The 16,484-nt window shown below is 44.1% G+C and overlaps 1 protein-coding gene across 4 annotated transcripts in view; it reads right to left on the bottom strand.

Annotated features, from left to right (window-relative positions):
• The window catches only part of Chd8 (chromodomain helicase DNA binding protein 8), a 66,960-nt gene extending 50,963 nt beyond the window's left edge, over positions 1 to 15,997 (bottom strand). For 2 of the 4 annotated variants that reach the window (XM_038309839.2, XM_038309842.2), the window contains exon 1: positions 15,884 to 15,997. The gene's annotated coding sequence lies outside the window, so the exon portion shown is untranslated. Of the gene's footprint in view, positions 1 to 263; positions 346 to 6,683; positions 6,834 to 15,883 lie in introns of those variants that run through there. The other 2 variants (XM_038309841.2, XM_038309840.2) reach the window with 2 other exon arrangements.
• Between the last annotated feature and the right edge of the window lie 487 nt (positions 15,998 to 16,484).

The raw sequence follows: 16,484 nt of genomic DNA, 5'->3' as shown, positions 1-16,484 counted from the left end.
GGCACAGGCACGGGCGGGAGACTTCAGGCCAACTAGATCCCCCAAATGGAGTTGAAGTACATGCACTTAAGCGAAGGAGCTATGGGGGCACCCTCCGAGGTGGGGATGGTCAAGATGGGAAGATGCGGGGGGGTGGGGGTGGGGGTGTGATGCCTGGGGAAGAAGCAACGTTAGGACGCAGGCTGCAGGTTGCGAGATCTAGCAAGCCCCGAAGGAGAAAAGGGCCTGCACCTCACCCCGATGGGAGGCAAAGGTGGCTTTACCTGCGGTGGCCGTGGGGCCGGTTCGCTTCTCGCTGTCTCTCCAGCACCAGTTCCCCTCCTTCTGCGCAACCTAACTTGAAGCGCTTGCCCGCCCCACACTTCCATTGGCCAAATCGCACTGCCACTCAAACAAAGGCGCAGAGACGCAAGGGCGGGACTAGAAGCAGCTCCCTTCCCCCGCAGGTTAGGTTGAGAGCGCACAGCGAGGCCTATCCGGTTTCTAGGGCCGAGACCAAGCCTGCAGCTTGCTTGAAAACGAAGGTGCAAAGAGAGCGTTCCTAAGGGTTGATTCTTAGCACTCACACCGCTCGTACACCCGAGAAGAGCTCTGGGAAGGTGTTCTGCACTAGGCCAGCTCCGCCTCTCTCTGGAACCCCTGCCTTCCGGCAGCCCTGTCACTCCCTCCCACTCCCCACCACAAGGTGCCCAGGCGATACCAGGAGGCAGTACAGTTGCTGGACACGCAGCCTTTCGCTCACCTCTTCCAAGATAAAACACTCTGTGCTATAACCCAGAAAACTGGCTTGCAGGCTTGACACTTCTGCTTCCACAAAGTTAGCTCAGGTGCTTCTAACAATTCTGTAACCCGGTGCCCTCCAAAATACACACCCAGTCCTACCCCCAGGCTCTTTCCAAACAGTGAGTTTGACTTCGCTCTCACGGCACTGTCCAGCCCCAGTGTCCCGAGCAGTCTAGGAGAAAGATCAACTTGAACTTAGACCTCCTACTTTTAAAGACCCCAGTGTTGCCTACCACTAGACAGGCCAGGAACACCCAGTTAGACTGTAGTAGTATTAAGGCTTCTTATTTAGGCTGGCTCTGAACCTCCACATTTAGCATCCAATTAACTGCCATGTCCTACTGACACTCCGGCAATGTATTAGAACAGACGTTATAACCTGCACTGCGCTATGGTTGTAACTCGACCACTTTGAATCAGATGAGAAAACCGAGCTGCTGAAGAATCCAACTAAGAAACTAAGTAGCAAAGTCAGGACTTGTAACTCTGCTGCTTTCTCGCAAGTCTCATAAACGATCTTTCTCCCTCCTGATCCCATCCTGCTACCTTAATTATCTTTTCTTTTATTGTTGTTTTGTTTTGTTTTTCGAGACTCTGTATGTAGCTTTTTGGAGCTGTCCTGGATGGAACTCGTTCTTTAGACCAGGCTGGCCTCCAACTCAAAGATCCACCTATCTCTACTTCCTGTGTGCTGATATTAAAGGCATGCCCCAACACTACCTGGCCTAATTTTCTAATACACAATTTGACCAAACAAACTTCATGCTTAAGAACTTTCAAAGACATCTTGTTAGTCTTGTAACTGTGTGGGGCATGTCTGCAATTCTAGCACTCGGGAGGCTAAGATATAAGGTAGATTTAACAGCACACCTTGCCCTTTTTGTACTAGTTCCCACTGTTATTCGACGCAAACACATGCTAGTCAAAAAGTCGTTACTATTGCTATGTTTTCTCTTATGGGTCTAGTCAATACTGCTGCATTCAAATTGTATACAACCCTTGTGTCCAAATCTTAGGTTCTAAGATCTACATTTCTTCATTCACTACCTCAATTCTTGTCTGAGACAAGGTCTCACAGTACATAATCTAGATTGCCTTGGAACTAACTATGTAGCCCAAGCTTGCCACAAATTCATGGTGATTCTCCTGCCTCAGCCTCCCCAGTGCTGGAATTACAGCCATGATTTCAGCATTACCATGCCCAGTTATCTAAACATTTACTGAGGGGCTGGAAAGATGACTGCTCTTCCAGAGGTCCTGAGTTCAATTCCTGGCAACCACATGGTGGCTCACAACCACCTATAATGAGATCTGGTGCCCTCTTCTGGCCTACAGGCAGGATATTATATAAATAAATAAATAAATAAATAAAAATTTACTGAGTAGACAGTATACTACTAAGTAACTTGATAATATTAGGAGTCCAAAAATAAATAACCCATTACCCACCAGTCATGATGGCGCATGCCTGTAGTTCTAGCCCTTGAGGGGGGGCAGGAGTATTAGGCACTCAAGGCCAGTTTAAACAAAAACAACAAAAAACAAGATAGAGGGAAGGATATGGGAGAAGGAATGTGTGAGAGAGATAATCACCACTCCTATTAGATGTGTGTATATGTGGGAAAAGGTCAACAGTATACACTATGATAATAACTAGTGGGCAGTATAAACAGTTACAAGATGGTAACACAAGGTGGTACCATAACCAGCAGGGCTCACTACAGAGACAAAAGAAGAAGGTAAAATTAATTTAGGAGGAAAAGATAACAGGAAGTAGTTTCTTAAATTATAGGAGATAGGTTAAGGTGGACCACACGAAAAGGACAACCAAGCAGCAGAGACAGCAAGAAGGAAGGCAAAAACAAAAGCATGCAAATGAAAAGAGTATGTGACACAGAATTCTGTGGTTCAATCCTACCAACACATACATCACAGGAAACTGAACAGAGAGAAAGCTGAAGGGCAGGCAAGGGTCAGGCATCAGAGAGCCATTGTCTTACAGGTAGATAGCAATCTACAGAAACAAAAACCTTCTTTACCTAACTTGCTGTGAGGGATGGAAGAGCAGAAGATGTAGGGTCAGTCAGGAGAGTGCCTTGAGTCTAGCATCCAGTAATCAAAGGCATATACTATGAGATACTTACGCATGAGACTTTGGGTGGGAAGTTCTATCTGCAGAGCCACACTGTTCTGCACTGTATGTGGACATACCTCTCTTGCTTTCAGACCATCTTTTAAACCTTAATTTTGTGAGCCACTTAATAATCTTCCAATAAATTCCCCTTCTGCATCCTACCTAACAAGATAATTAAGGTCTGAACTATAGCAATGTGATTCAGATATGACGGGAGGAAGGAACAGGGCCCAGAAACATGTGAGATAAAAATCTGTAGAATATGGAACTTAGCTATACTGAATGAGTTGTTTATAGCATATTAAATTGTGACATTCAATAAACTGGCCGTAAAAAATGCAGTTTGTTGATAGATTTAGAGAGTCCTCATAACTAGATGGTAGATTTAAAAGTGGATACTAGCTAAGAAATGTGAGCAATAGACCAGGTTTAAGAAAAATTGCTCTGATATCATTGAGAGACTAGAAGATGCTGGTGTCTGTGAGAAACTGGAGAAACCAGGATTTCACTACGTAGCCCTGACTGGCCTGAACTCACAGAAACCCACCTGCCTCTGCCTTGGGAATTAAAACAGTGGATCAGGGATTTAAAAAGTTTACCATATTTGGCCTCCCTAGGTCCCTTTTAAACAAAGTAGCTACTATAAGAAATATATATCCAACATGGAAAGAGAAATTTTGATTTCTCAAGTTAGAAATGTAGAGTTGTATGTAAAATCTCTGCTTTCAAGTATAGATAACTAATTTAATATTATGCAGACTAAACAAAATAAGTTAGCTGGAGGCTAAATGCAGTTTGAATAGAAGGCAAGAGCTAATAAAAGAGGATGATGTTGGGCTGGGTGGTGGTGGCACAGGCAGGCAGATCTCTGAGTTATAGGCCACCCTGGTCTTCAAAGTGAGTTCCTAAACAGCCAGGGCTAAGCAGTGAAACCCTGTCTCGAAAAACAAAAAAAATGGGGGGACATTATAATTTAAGAAACAGAATGAGCTATGACAACTTAAAAAAACAGAAAGGAACTAGAGATGAAGGGAGCAAGCAAGGAAAGTAAAGATTTGAAGAATGGAGACCAGTCAGTCGTATCAAAGGAAAAATACCATTGGGGGACAGAGAGAGGGCTCAGGAGTTACGAACACTTGCTGCTCCAGCAGAGGGCTCGGGTTCAGTTCCCAGCATCTTTATGGTAGCTCACAACTACCCATTTTAGTTCCAGGGGATCCAATGCCTTCTTCTGGCCCCTGAAGGTACCAGGCACACATGTGATTGCAGAAAACCTCCCTCTCCTTATACATTTTCCTCCTGGCTTCAAGGCCCCATGTTGGTTTTCCCGCTGCCTCTGCAGCCACTTCTCTCTTCTCTCTGCTCTGAGTTTCACTCAGGCCCCCAGCTCCCTTCTCTTCACGCCGTCCTTTCTTCTCAAGGATGTCTAACTCGAACATACAGCCTCAACTGTTACTTTTTCGTTTCTTCACTGAATGATCCACATGCCCTCACCGCTTTCATTTCTATCTCTGAACGCACTGCTCCAGCTAACAGCTTACTCAACATTCTTTGTGGTGCCTCCCCAGCCTCCCACCACTACACATGACCACCTTCTAGGACCTCCTATCCAGCCACAGCAAGAGACACGACGTCCTTTTCTTTACCTCCTACATCCAACATTTAAAATCCCATCTTTTAAAGTCCCTCAAATGCATCACCTACTTTTGCTCTATTGGTTCTGCTTACTACTGTACTTGTAACTGATTCTTCTCTTGTCTAAGTAATCCTTTCCTTTTCCTTTCTCTCTGCTCCCATCCAATGTCACATGGTATTAAGGTGGAATTAATAACCTAGGAACTGCTCTACTATTAAACTATACCCAACCTTAATTTTCTTAACAAGCTGAAATACTTATCTTGGAAAAATGAGGCATAAGAGATCATTAATTTGTCCAATATCCTACAGCCAGTAAAAAAGTAGTACCAGATTCAAATCTAGGCAATGTAACTACCATACTGTATCTACTGTGTCCTAAGGTACATACTCCTACTATAAATTCTCTTAGCCAGGCATGGTAGGTAGTTCATGGCTATTATCCTAACACTCAGGAGGCAGGCAGGAGGATCATTTGAGTCAAAGGCCAGCCTAAGCCACAAGCAGAGTTCCAGGCAAATCGGGTTTATAGAGGAAAACCCTATCTCAAAAACAAAAACAAGCTAATAATTAATAAAGTCTCTCTTAATAATACTTTTTCCTTTTAAGTGGAGACTGGATAACCAATTATATAGTTTTTTATGTCTTTCCTTCCTTGTTAGAATGTAAGCAAAGACTATTCATAACCTGTCTTGGTGGTAATGGGCATTCGATGTACTTTTGCTGAAGAGCATATTAAACCTCCAGCCAAAGGTGTGTATGAGTGAAGCTCTCATCTCTTTCAACGTCTTCCCTTACTAAACACACAATGAAAGAGACGGGAAAGGCTTCCCTTCAGGAACATTCAGAAAAGGCATCATAAACCAAAATCACCTTTACTTCTCAGGACCAGTTGCAGGCACTGCCTTACACAGAGCAAAAGAAGCTGTAAGACTAGAGACTCTTCTAGAGACACTACGTTTGATTCTCAGCACACACATGACAGCCCGCACCATCTGTAACTCTAGTCCCAGGAGATGCAACACTCTTTTCTGACCTTCACAGGTACTGAACAAGCAAACAGTGCAAATATACATGCAGGCAAACCTGTACACATCAAATTAAAAACAAGGGGGGGGCATACATACACACAAAAGACTTTTCTACAGCATGTATCACTATGGGCAGAAGTGAAATTTTGGTGATCCCTTTTATGTTTAGAATGATGACTCCTCGTCTATGGCCATACCACCCTGTACGCTCCTGATCTCTTCTGATCTCGGAAGCTAAGCAGAGTCAGGCCTGGTTAGTACTTGGATGGGAGAATGATGACTTAAATTATCCAGTGGTGATAATTTAAGGTGGTGGCAAAAGCAAGTGTTAACAGTATATACACCCATAGGACTTAAAAATAGGTTGTTTTTTTTTTTTTTTCGAGACAGAGTTTCTCTGTAGCTTTGGAGCCTGTTCTGGAACTCACTCTGTAGACCAGACTGGCCTCGAACTCACAGAGATCCGCCTGCCTCTGCCTCCCAAGTTCTGGGATTAAAGGCATGCACCACTACTGCCCAGCAAAACTTCTTCAAGCACAGAGCTGGTAAGTGATGAACAGGAACCCAGTGATCCTTCCCCCCAACACCCCGGGCCAGACAGAGTTTCTCTGTGTAGCTTTGGAGCCTGTCCTTGGAATTAGCTCTTGTAAACCAGCTGGCCTTGAACTCACAGAGCTCTGCCTGCCTCTGCCTCCCGAGTGCTGGGATTAAAGGCGTGCGCCACCACCGCCCGGCTTAGCTTTCCCTATTCTAAGTAAGCCACTCTTCATACATTGTTCTGAGTGAAAATGTACATGTTTCCTTAATCAACTACATGCTATAAAGCTAATGGTCTATGCATTCAAGGCAATCCTAAAGAGTAAAAGATAATACGTAACGTTTGACACAGAGTAGGCAAATGAAGAGGAATTTATTCCTTGGCCAACGTTTTATAACAGTGCCACTAAAGGTCCATCATCTAATGTCTGCTAAGCAGGAAGATGGGAAACCAAAATACACAAATGAGTTTCCTAGCTGGAGCCGCAGGGCCAAGGGACCTGGCATTAACATGCAGAGGGAGCGCGTTAGTATCCAGGGCGATGCTGAGGAATCCAACTCACCTCCATGTCCGTCCGCAGGGGTATCTCAGCATCTATCACCCCCACGTCCGCAGGAGTATCTCAGCCATCTATCACACAGGACGTTCTTGTGTAATTCGTAATTCCCTTGCTAGCTGAGGCCCAGCTCCTGCAGACTTAAGTCTCTGCCAACTTTCATGAGAGAAATAAGGAAATGATCAAAACCTGTACAGATATTTAAATGCCTCATTTTAAAAAGTTCCCTAGCAGGGTGATAGTGGCAAATACCTTTAATCCCAGTACTAGGAAAGCAGAGGCAGGCAGAACTCTGTGAGTTTGAGGTCAGTCTGGTCTAAGAAAGAGCTTCAGACACAGAAAAACCCTTGTCTCAAAAAAAAAAAAAATGGAAGGAAGGGAAGAAAGGGAAAGGAAGGAAGGAAGGTAGGGAAGGACGGAAGGAAGAGAGGGAAAGGAGGGAAGGTGGAAAGGGAGGGAGGGAAGACAATAGATTGCATGAAGTGTAAGTAATTATGGAGTCACAGATAGAAACGGGTCTTTCTTGCCTATCTCTCCTTCCTCTTTATCCCTTCTTTCTTTCTTCCTCTCCTTCTTTCCCTTTTCTTCCTTTCTCTCTTTCTTTCTTTACTTCTCTCCTTCTTTCCTTCCTCTCGCCCTTCCCCTCTTCCTTCTCTCTTCCTTTCTTTCTCTCTTTCCTTTCTCTCTTCTCTTTTCCTTTTTTCTTTCCTTTCTTTCTTTCTTTCTTTTCTTTCTTTTCTGTATCTTTTTTTCCCCTGCCCTGCCCTGGCAGAGGTTGGTTCCCAGCATCCCAGAGGTGGCTCAGAACCATCTAAATAAAACTTCATCTCCAAAGGATCTAACAACTCTGGCTCTTTAGGCACCATGCTCTACGTAAATCTCCACACAAACACACACATAAAAGTTAAAATACATCTTTTCAGAAAAAAGGGTTAGTATAGAAGAGAAACAAGGAAGAAATTCTGTTTTCATGTTAGGCCTTACCAAAAACAAAAGCAAAAACCACCAGCAATGCCATTCATGGTGGTGTAGGCCTTACATCCCAGCACCAAGGAGGCAGAAGCAAGAGGATCTGTGTGAGTTCCAGGAGAGCATGGTCTATATAGTAAGTTCCTGAAAAGCCAGGGCTATGTAGAAACTGAGTCTCCAAACCTCCCCTCTCCCACAAAACAAAAACAAAAACCCAAGAAAAGAAAAGAAAACTGAAAAACAGACAATACAGTTCACTGGGCTAGCTCTGGCCTAGCGTGTCCAAGGCCTTGGGTCCCATCCCTATACAGCAACACACACACACACACACACACACACACACACACACACACACACTCATGCACACACACAAATTCTGTTATCTGAACTCTAAATGGGCAATTAACCTACAAAAATCACTAATTTCTCGACTGGGGGTATATTTAAATGCCTTGTTTTAAAAACAACAAAAAACAAAAACTCCTCGAGCCAGGAAAGGAAAAAAAAAAATCACTAAATTTTCAAAAAACCAACTAAAAAGAAATTCCATCACTAATGGAACAATATACTTACAAATACTTATGTCCCATCCCCAAAGATGTCTTTAGCTCACTCTCAAAATATGCAGTAGAATAAAAAAAAAAAAAAAAAAGGCAGAAAATCCCTAAGGTTTCTATAATGACCATAAGGGACAATTCCAAGGATCCTGCAGGATTCACAAGTGTTCAGGAGCTTGGCTGCCTTCTCAAATGAATTTAAGAATTCAGTTGCATGGGGCTGGAGTGGTTAAGAGCACTTGCTGCTCTTGCAAAGGCCCTCCTGATTTTGGTTTCCAGTACCCACAGGGAAGCTCACAACCATCTGTAACTCCAGCTCCAGGGGATCCAAGACTCTTCTTTAGCCTCCTTGTGTACCAGGCATACACACGGTGTACATACATACATGCAGACAATATTCATACTCATATTTGGAGACAGTGTTTCTCTGTGTAGCTCTGGAGCCTGTCCTGGAACTCCCTCTGTAGACCAGGCTGGCCTCGAACTGACAGATCCGCCTGTCTCTGCCTCCCGAGTGCTGGTGTGAAAGGTATGAGGCACCATTTCCAGCTACATAATCTTTTTATTTCTAATTCAATTACTGTGGCTGAGGGAAACGTTCAATGCTAGAGAAGATCCCGAATTCAGTCCCTAAGCACACCAGAAAGGTATTTACTTACTATATAACCTTTCTTGGAAAGTTATTGATCTAATACCATAGGTCGTAAACTCAGCATGGTGGTTCAAGTGCATAATCCCCACAGTCAGGAGTTGAGACAGGAAGACTGCTAAAAAGTCCCAGGCAGGGCAGGAGAGATGGTTCAGTAGTTAAGAACATTTGCTGTTCTTTTTTTTTTTTTTTTTTTGGTTTTTCGAGACAGGGTTTCTCTGTGGCTTTTGGAGCCTGTCCTGGAACTAGCTCTTGTAGACCAGGCTGGTCTCGAACTCACAGAGATCCGCCTGCCTCTGCCTCCCGAGTGCTGGGATTAAAGGCGTGCGCCACCACCGCCCGGCCACTTGCTGTTCTTGTAGAGGACCTGGATTTGATTTCAAGCACCCACACTGGGCAGCTCACAACTACCTGTAACTCCAGTTCCAGGGGATCTGATGCCCAGGTCTGGTCTTCACAGGCACCTGAATGAAAGTGGTGCACACAGACTTAAGGCACACACATTACAATGAAAAAACCATTAAAAAAAATATCTAAGCCAGTCTAGGGTAGTTAGTGGTTCCAGGCCAACCTGGATTAGAGCAAGATCCTGTCTCTAAAAGGGGGGTTAAAAATGTTGGGTTTTGTGTACTGGAGACAGCTCAGTAGCTAAAAAGACTTGCAGCAAATCAAAAGGTCCACAGTTCAGATCTAGCATCCCCCTAACAAGCCAGACCTTCTGGAAAGGCCTGTGATTGTAGTACTCTCTTCTGGTGGCAATTGCCTTAAATCCCAACATTCTGGAGAAAGAAGCAGGTAGATTTTTTGTGAGTTCAAGGCCAGCCTGGTCTACATCGTGAGTTAAAGGACAGCCAGCACTATGCAGAGAGAGACTGTCTCAAAACAAAATGAATAATGATAAAAATAAAAACACTAAAAAATTAAAGTTTTAAAAAAGAAGCTATAGAGTCTCAGAACAAAAGGTCATTATGGGGAAAAAAGGTCATTATGGAATTATTTTACTAGACTGTTGGGGAATTAGGAAAAGTTTATCACAATCACATTTTAGGTGCTGATATATGGGGAGGGTACAATCCTAGAAATTTCTGCCAAGTAATTTCGGTAGAATGCTACTGGACTATCATTTCAAAATAAAGTGAGGTTATACACTACAAATTTCTCTGGAGATATGCAGAAGAAATAAAATCTGGGATATTTTATTCTTTCAACAATAAAAAGAACTTAATAATTATGCATACTAATAAATAATTATTTTTGGCACTCTTTTCAAATAAATTAGTGAGACCATATAATAATTAGAATTTGAAGAAGGCAGAATTCTGTCTAAGCTCCCTAAACTGTTTAGTGCTCAGAATATACTCTTGGATCTATTCCCGCTGAAGATGAATATGATGCGATTATCCATGCAAGGTTTATTGTTATCTATGTCTACTGACTTTTCTGATTTTTTTTTTTTTTGGTGGTATTATAGACAGGACTTGGGGCCTGTATATACTAGGCAAGTGTTACATCCACAGCCCCTTCTACTGGACCTTTGATAACTGTGTAATATACAGTTAGTGAACAGAATTTAAATGTTTCAGTTTTTAAAAAGACCCTTGCTATAATCCAAAAGCAAAATATAAGACAATTTAAGTTGAACATTTTGTTTCATGTGGCACTAAACAATCCAGGAAACAAGACCCCACTGAAGGACAGAAAGTAATGGACAATAAGAAAAAAGTAAGAAGTCGGATGGTGGTGCATTCCTTTAATCCCAACACTCAGGAGACAGAGGCAGGTGGATCTTTGTGAGTTCAAGGCCAGCCTGGTCTATAGAGTGAGTTCCAGGACAGCCAGGGCTACACAGAAAAACCCTGCCTCAAAAACCCAAAAAACAAACAAAACAAACAAACAAAAAAACAAATCCGCCCCCCCCCCCAAAAAAAGAAAAGAAATGAAAATGAAAATGCTGGGGCTGGGTATGGTGGCACAGACCTGTTTTGTCAGCATTTGGGAACATTTAGGAAGATGGATTAGAAGTTCAAAGCCAGGCTCAGGCATATAGCAGAGTTCAAGGGCAGCCTAACTATGTGAGACTTGCCTCAAAACAAAAAACAACAAAAAACAAAGCAACCGCTACCAAAGTCAAGATCCTACTACTCCTTAAAGAAGAGTTATAGGTATAGGCAATTAATGAAAGAGGAAGAATCAGTCCTGTCTAAAAATGAGCCCCCCATAGTTAAGCCACCCCAGAAGGTCGGTCCTAAGTCCAGATATATGCAAGCAACACTAGATGGATTCAGCAGGTTTTATATGTGCAGGTGCACACACACATGCATACGTACACACACACACACACACACACACACACACACACACACACAATTAAAGAGGTCAATAATGTGAGGAATCAGGGGGCATGAGAGGAACTGGAGGGGAAAGGAGGATGGAAATGATATAAACTTGGCATTCCTGACTGAAATTATCAAAGAAAGAAAATTAAAAGAGAGAAAGAAAAATTACCTACAGAATAGTTTAACTATACTGGGAATTTAACCCATAGCTTTGTATATGCTTGGCAAGTGTGCTACCAAGTTGTGTCCTTCACTTCTTACAACAAAAAATATAATATGAAGTACAGCAACAAAACACAAAAAGGGCGAAATTTGAGCCAGGCAGTGGTGGCGCACACCTTTAATCCCAGCACTTGGGAGGCAGAGGCAGGCGGATCTTTGTGAGTTCGAGGCCAGCCTGGTCTACAAGAGCAAGTTCCAGGACAGGCTCCAAAGCTACAGAGAAACCCTGTCTTGAAAAACCAAAAACAAGGGAGCGAAATTTGACTTCATAAACACACATAAAACAAAACTGTGAGGACAATGTCTGGAATGTAGTAAACAGACACTAGAAAATAGCTGCAGCTGTAACATAAAAATACAGCTGGCTGGGTGCAGGAGAGATGGCTCAGAGGTCAAGAGCACTGACTGCTCTTCCAGAGGTCCTGAGTTAAATTCCCAGCAACCACTTGGTGGTTTACGATCAACCATAATGAGATATGGTGCCCTCTTCTGGCCTGCAGGCAGATATGCAGACAGAATGCAGATACACAATAAATAAATCTTAAAAAAAATACAGCTGTCATGTAGGTACTGAACATCCAGCAAATCACAGAATCAATCCTAATAAGAAAACTATCAATGCTACAAAAGTCACTCTAGGGGAGAGATAAAGCATCGTGTGTGACACAGGAAACACGAGCACCTACCGATGAATCAAAAGCCAAAGAAAGAGACAGTAAGTGCCAGAATGGCCACAGAAGTGCTGGGGGAAGTCATTCGAAGACCTGAGATCTCAGAGGCAAGATCTAAAAGGCAAGCAGAGAAGCAGAGTGACTTCTACTGGTGACCTACAGGTTTCAGGGAAAGTTTGTCTTTAGTTTTACTCCCAAGTATTAGACTGAATATGAGCTCAGAAAATAGATTTCAGGGCTGTGGATAAATAATTTCACAAAACCATTTAACATTCATATGAATGTTGTAGCTCTTCCATGAATAAAAGTATTAAGTCTTACTATTTTAGTAATCTTCCGTCACAGTACTGCTTACAGAAATTCTCTTTTCTGCCAGATGGTGGTGGCACACGCCTTTAATCCCAGCACTCGGGAGGCAGAGGAAGGCAGATCTCTGTGAGTTCGAGGCCAGCCTGGTCAACAAGAGTTAGTTCCAGGACAGGCTCCAAAGCCAGAGAAACCCAGTCTCGAAAAAACAAATAAAATTCTCTTTTCTTTCTTTTTTTTTCCTTTGTGTGTGTGTGGGGGGGGGGGGGGGGGGGGGGAGGAAGACAAGGTTTCTCTCTGTAGCCTTGGCTGTCCTGGAACTCACTCTGTAGATCAGGCTGGCCTGGAACACACAGAGATCCAACTGTCTCTGCCTCCTGAAGGGAGGAGGATTAAGGCGTGTGCCACCACCAACCAGTTAGAAAAGAAATTGTCTTTTCAGAGGTGACATATGTAAAAGTTTCCTTCAAAGGATACCCTTCGCATCCTCTTACAGAATCTGTTGTCTCATATAAAATGTCCACAAAATTATACCCGGATGGGTAAAATGCCCTATCATCTAGTCCTGCAAAAAAGGTTGTTCTAGGATACTAGATTCATGTTTCCTGGTAATACAAAATCAGCTCAGCAGATATATTCTCCATCCACATCTAAAACGATGTGGCCAGTTTGATGGGGACTGGAGAGATGGCTCAGAGGTTAAGAGCACTGGCTGCTCTTCCAGAAGGCCTGGATTCAACTCCCAGCACCCACGTGGTAATTCACAACTGTCTATAATTCCGGTTCCAAGCGACCCAGAACTCTCACACAGACATAAGCCTATAAAATAAAATAAATAGTTTTAAAAAAAAGGATGTGGCCAGTTTGAGAATTGAAAAAAATCTAAAGACCACATGCACGTGACAGATCAAACACAGAGATTTGAACTATTCAAGAACCTATGCATACAACCCAGCTTGCCCCCCACCACAGGCCTCCTGTACACACATATAAACACACACACACACACACACACACACACACACTTCTCTTGACTGGCATCTTTGCCTTGTCTGGTAAGTCTTTTTCATACTACTCTCACTTGGTCTTAAGTAGAATTATACTGCATTTCTTATCAAAATTTTTATTATTTTTTAAAGACTGGAATAACTATAAAATTGTTTAAGTAATGTTTCCCACTTTCAAGATTTTGGTAGTAGTGAATTTGTATAATATAAGAAGTTTGGGAGGTAGAGGCAGAAGGATCAAGACTTTAAAGTCATTCTCCACAAACAGTGAATTGAATGGCAACCTGGGCTACACAAGACTATCTCAAAAATCAAAATAGGCCGGGTGGTGGTGGCCCACGCCTTTATCCAAGCACTCAGGAGGCAGAGGCAGGCGGATCTCTGAGTTCAAGGCCAGGCTGGTCTATAGAGTGAGTTCCAGAACAGTCAGGGCTACACACAGAGAAACCCTGTCTTGAAAAACAAAAATGGGTTAAAGAGATGGCTCAAAGGTTAAAAGCACTGACTAATCTTCCAGAGGTCCTGAGTTCAATTCCCAGCAACCACATGGTGGCTCACAACCATCTGTAATGAGATCTGATGCCCTCTTCTGGCATACAGGTGTATATGTAATAAGAACAAACAACATAAATAATATCTACCTGACACAAAGCTACTGGAAAATAAAATAAACCAAACAGGGGTTGTTGCTATATCTCTTATCTCAAGAGTTCCCCCGAGAGTGGCCAGCATTACTAAAAGATATGTCACCCAAGGAAAAAAATTAACAAAAAAAGGTTGCCCACTCTTGTGAAACCTGTTTTTGGTGACAACAAGAAGCAATTTCTAGGCAGAAGATATTCTGTAATTAAGAAGACAATATCAGGATTTGGAGAGATGGTTCAGTGGTTAAGAACACTGACTGCTTTTCTAGTGGAACTGGATTCCATTCCCAGCACCCACATGGCAGCTCACAACTGTCTGTGACTCTAGTTCCAGAGGATCCAACACCCTCACACAGATATATATGATGGCAAACACAGAAGAAAACAAAACACAGAAAAAACAAATCAAAACAAGCAAAAAGCAATGCATATAAAATAAAAATAGGGCTGGAAAGATCAGAGCTTAAGAGAACTGACTGCTGTTCCAGAGGTCCAGAGTTCAATTCCCAGCAACCACATGATAATATACACCCATCTATAATAGGATCTGGTGCTCAGAACACTATATACATAATAAATAAATTTTTAAAAATAAAAATAATAAATTATAAGAGTCGTCAATTACATAGTCAACCATAAAAATTATTTTTAAAAAATGCTGGGTGGTGGTGACACGCCTTTAATTCCAGCACTAGGGAGGCACAGGTAGACGGATCTCTTTGAGTTCGAGGCCAGCCTGGTCTACAAGAGCTAGTTCCAGAACACGCTCTCGAAAAACCAATAAATAAATAAATGAATAAATAAATAAATATGAGAGAGAGGGGGGGGGGGGAGGGGGGGAGGGAGAGGGAGCGAGGGAGGCACACCTTTAATCCTAGCAGTGGGAAGGCAGAGGCAATAGGATCCTTGTGAGTTCGAGGTCAGCCTGATCTACGGGCGGGGGGGGGGGGGGGGAGGGCGGGGGGGGCATCCAAATCACAAGTTCACTTTCCAAAATTCGATGTGACCTCCGCCGACACTAGGATAACCCAGTAAGAGAGTCTCTTGCGTTAACAAACCCAGAAGAGAGATGAGATGACAGGATACAGCGGACACTGACAGAGCAGTTTGTCACTTGTGTTTATGTCTATACTTTAAAAGAAAACTGCGTAGTGTTTAACAGTCACTTTGCTCACTCACTGCAAAGACTGGCCCACTACATACCTCTTCTGGGAAGCCTTTACCGACTACCCCTTAAAGAGGAGCTGCTGAGTATGCACAGCTGCAGCAAATGGCAGGCACAGTTTTGGAAGACACCGGAGACAGGTAAATAAAACAAAACCAAGCAACTGTATACGCTAAGAGACAGAGGGAGGGGTCCTCTCTTAGTGAAGAGTTTACATAATGTGTCAAAACCTGCAGACCTGTCAAAGAAGACAAAACTTGAGCGGGTTTCCCATCATCTCTACTTTGCAACAGCCCCACAGTAATCGGGTACATCACAAATCTACGCACGCTCACCCCATGCTTTTCTACCCACGTTTGCTCAAAGACAGTAAAGACGGGAGAGAAAACAAAAACAGCCAAACAAAATAAAACCCTAGCCTCACACTTCTGAGTCCCAAGTATGGAGTAACCAAACCGAGCAGGGGACTTTTTCCGCCTTGCCCAGCAGGGCGATGACAAGCAGCAAACTCCACGACGGCCCCAGCAGCTCCCTTGCGGCCCGTCCCGGCGCGTCCCGGCGCGTCCCGGGCGCCGGCCTCTCACAAAGGAGCATCCCCGCGCCCGAGCGCTCCCAAGTGCGCCCGCCCGCGTGACCCCACCCACTGCCGGCTCGCGAATACGCGCGTGCCGCGGGCTTACCTGAGCCGGTCCCGCTGCCAGCTTCCTTCCCCGGCCGAATCGCGAGCCGCCGTCCGGGAGAACAAGGCGCCTTCCGGCGGAGCGCGGCCAGCCCTCGCTGCAGGCAAGCTTGCTAGGCCTCCACGGGGGCCCGCCCACCGTCCCCCGCCCACCAATGGGAGGGCCGGAACGAGCCGCCGTCCAGGAAGTCTCCGACGGCTGGGCGGGCCCGGGGCTGAGAAGGGTGCGTAGGCATCCGCAGATTTGCCTGATTGGAAATGCAAGTCCCCCGCGGGCTGGCAGCACCGGTCTTCGAACCCAGCCGCTGGAGTACCCCATACACGGACCGCACCTGCTGCCTGTCTCGGGAGCACGTCTCGGGTCGGCTGGGTCCTGCCCCAACATACTCTCCCTTCACATACTCAGGACACCTATTGGTCAGGGTGACGGACTCTGGGAATAATGCGGAAAACGTGATTGGAAGCAAGCCCCACTAGCCTCACTTAGATGTAGAAATGATGCTGTTTTATCATTAAAGTCAACAAAATCAAGTTTTTCGAATGACCTATCTGTGACCAGTTCTTGGGGGTGATCCTTTATAAAAAGGATTATCGACACAGAT

Source organism: Arvicola amphibius, chromosome 13 (genome assembly GCF_903992535.2).
Source record: "Arvicola amphibius chromosome 13, mArvAmp1.2, whole genome shotgun sequence".
Taxonomy (NCBI): Eukaryota; Metazoa; Chordata; class Mammalia; order Rodentia; family Cricetidae; genus Arvicola; species Arvicola amphibius.
The sequence above is the reverse complement of the archived record's forward strand: the minus strand, read 5'-3'. Positions and strand labels throughout refer to the sequence as shown.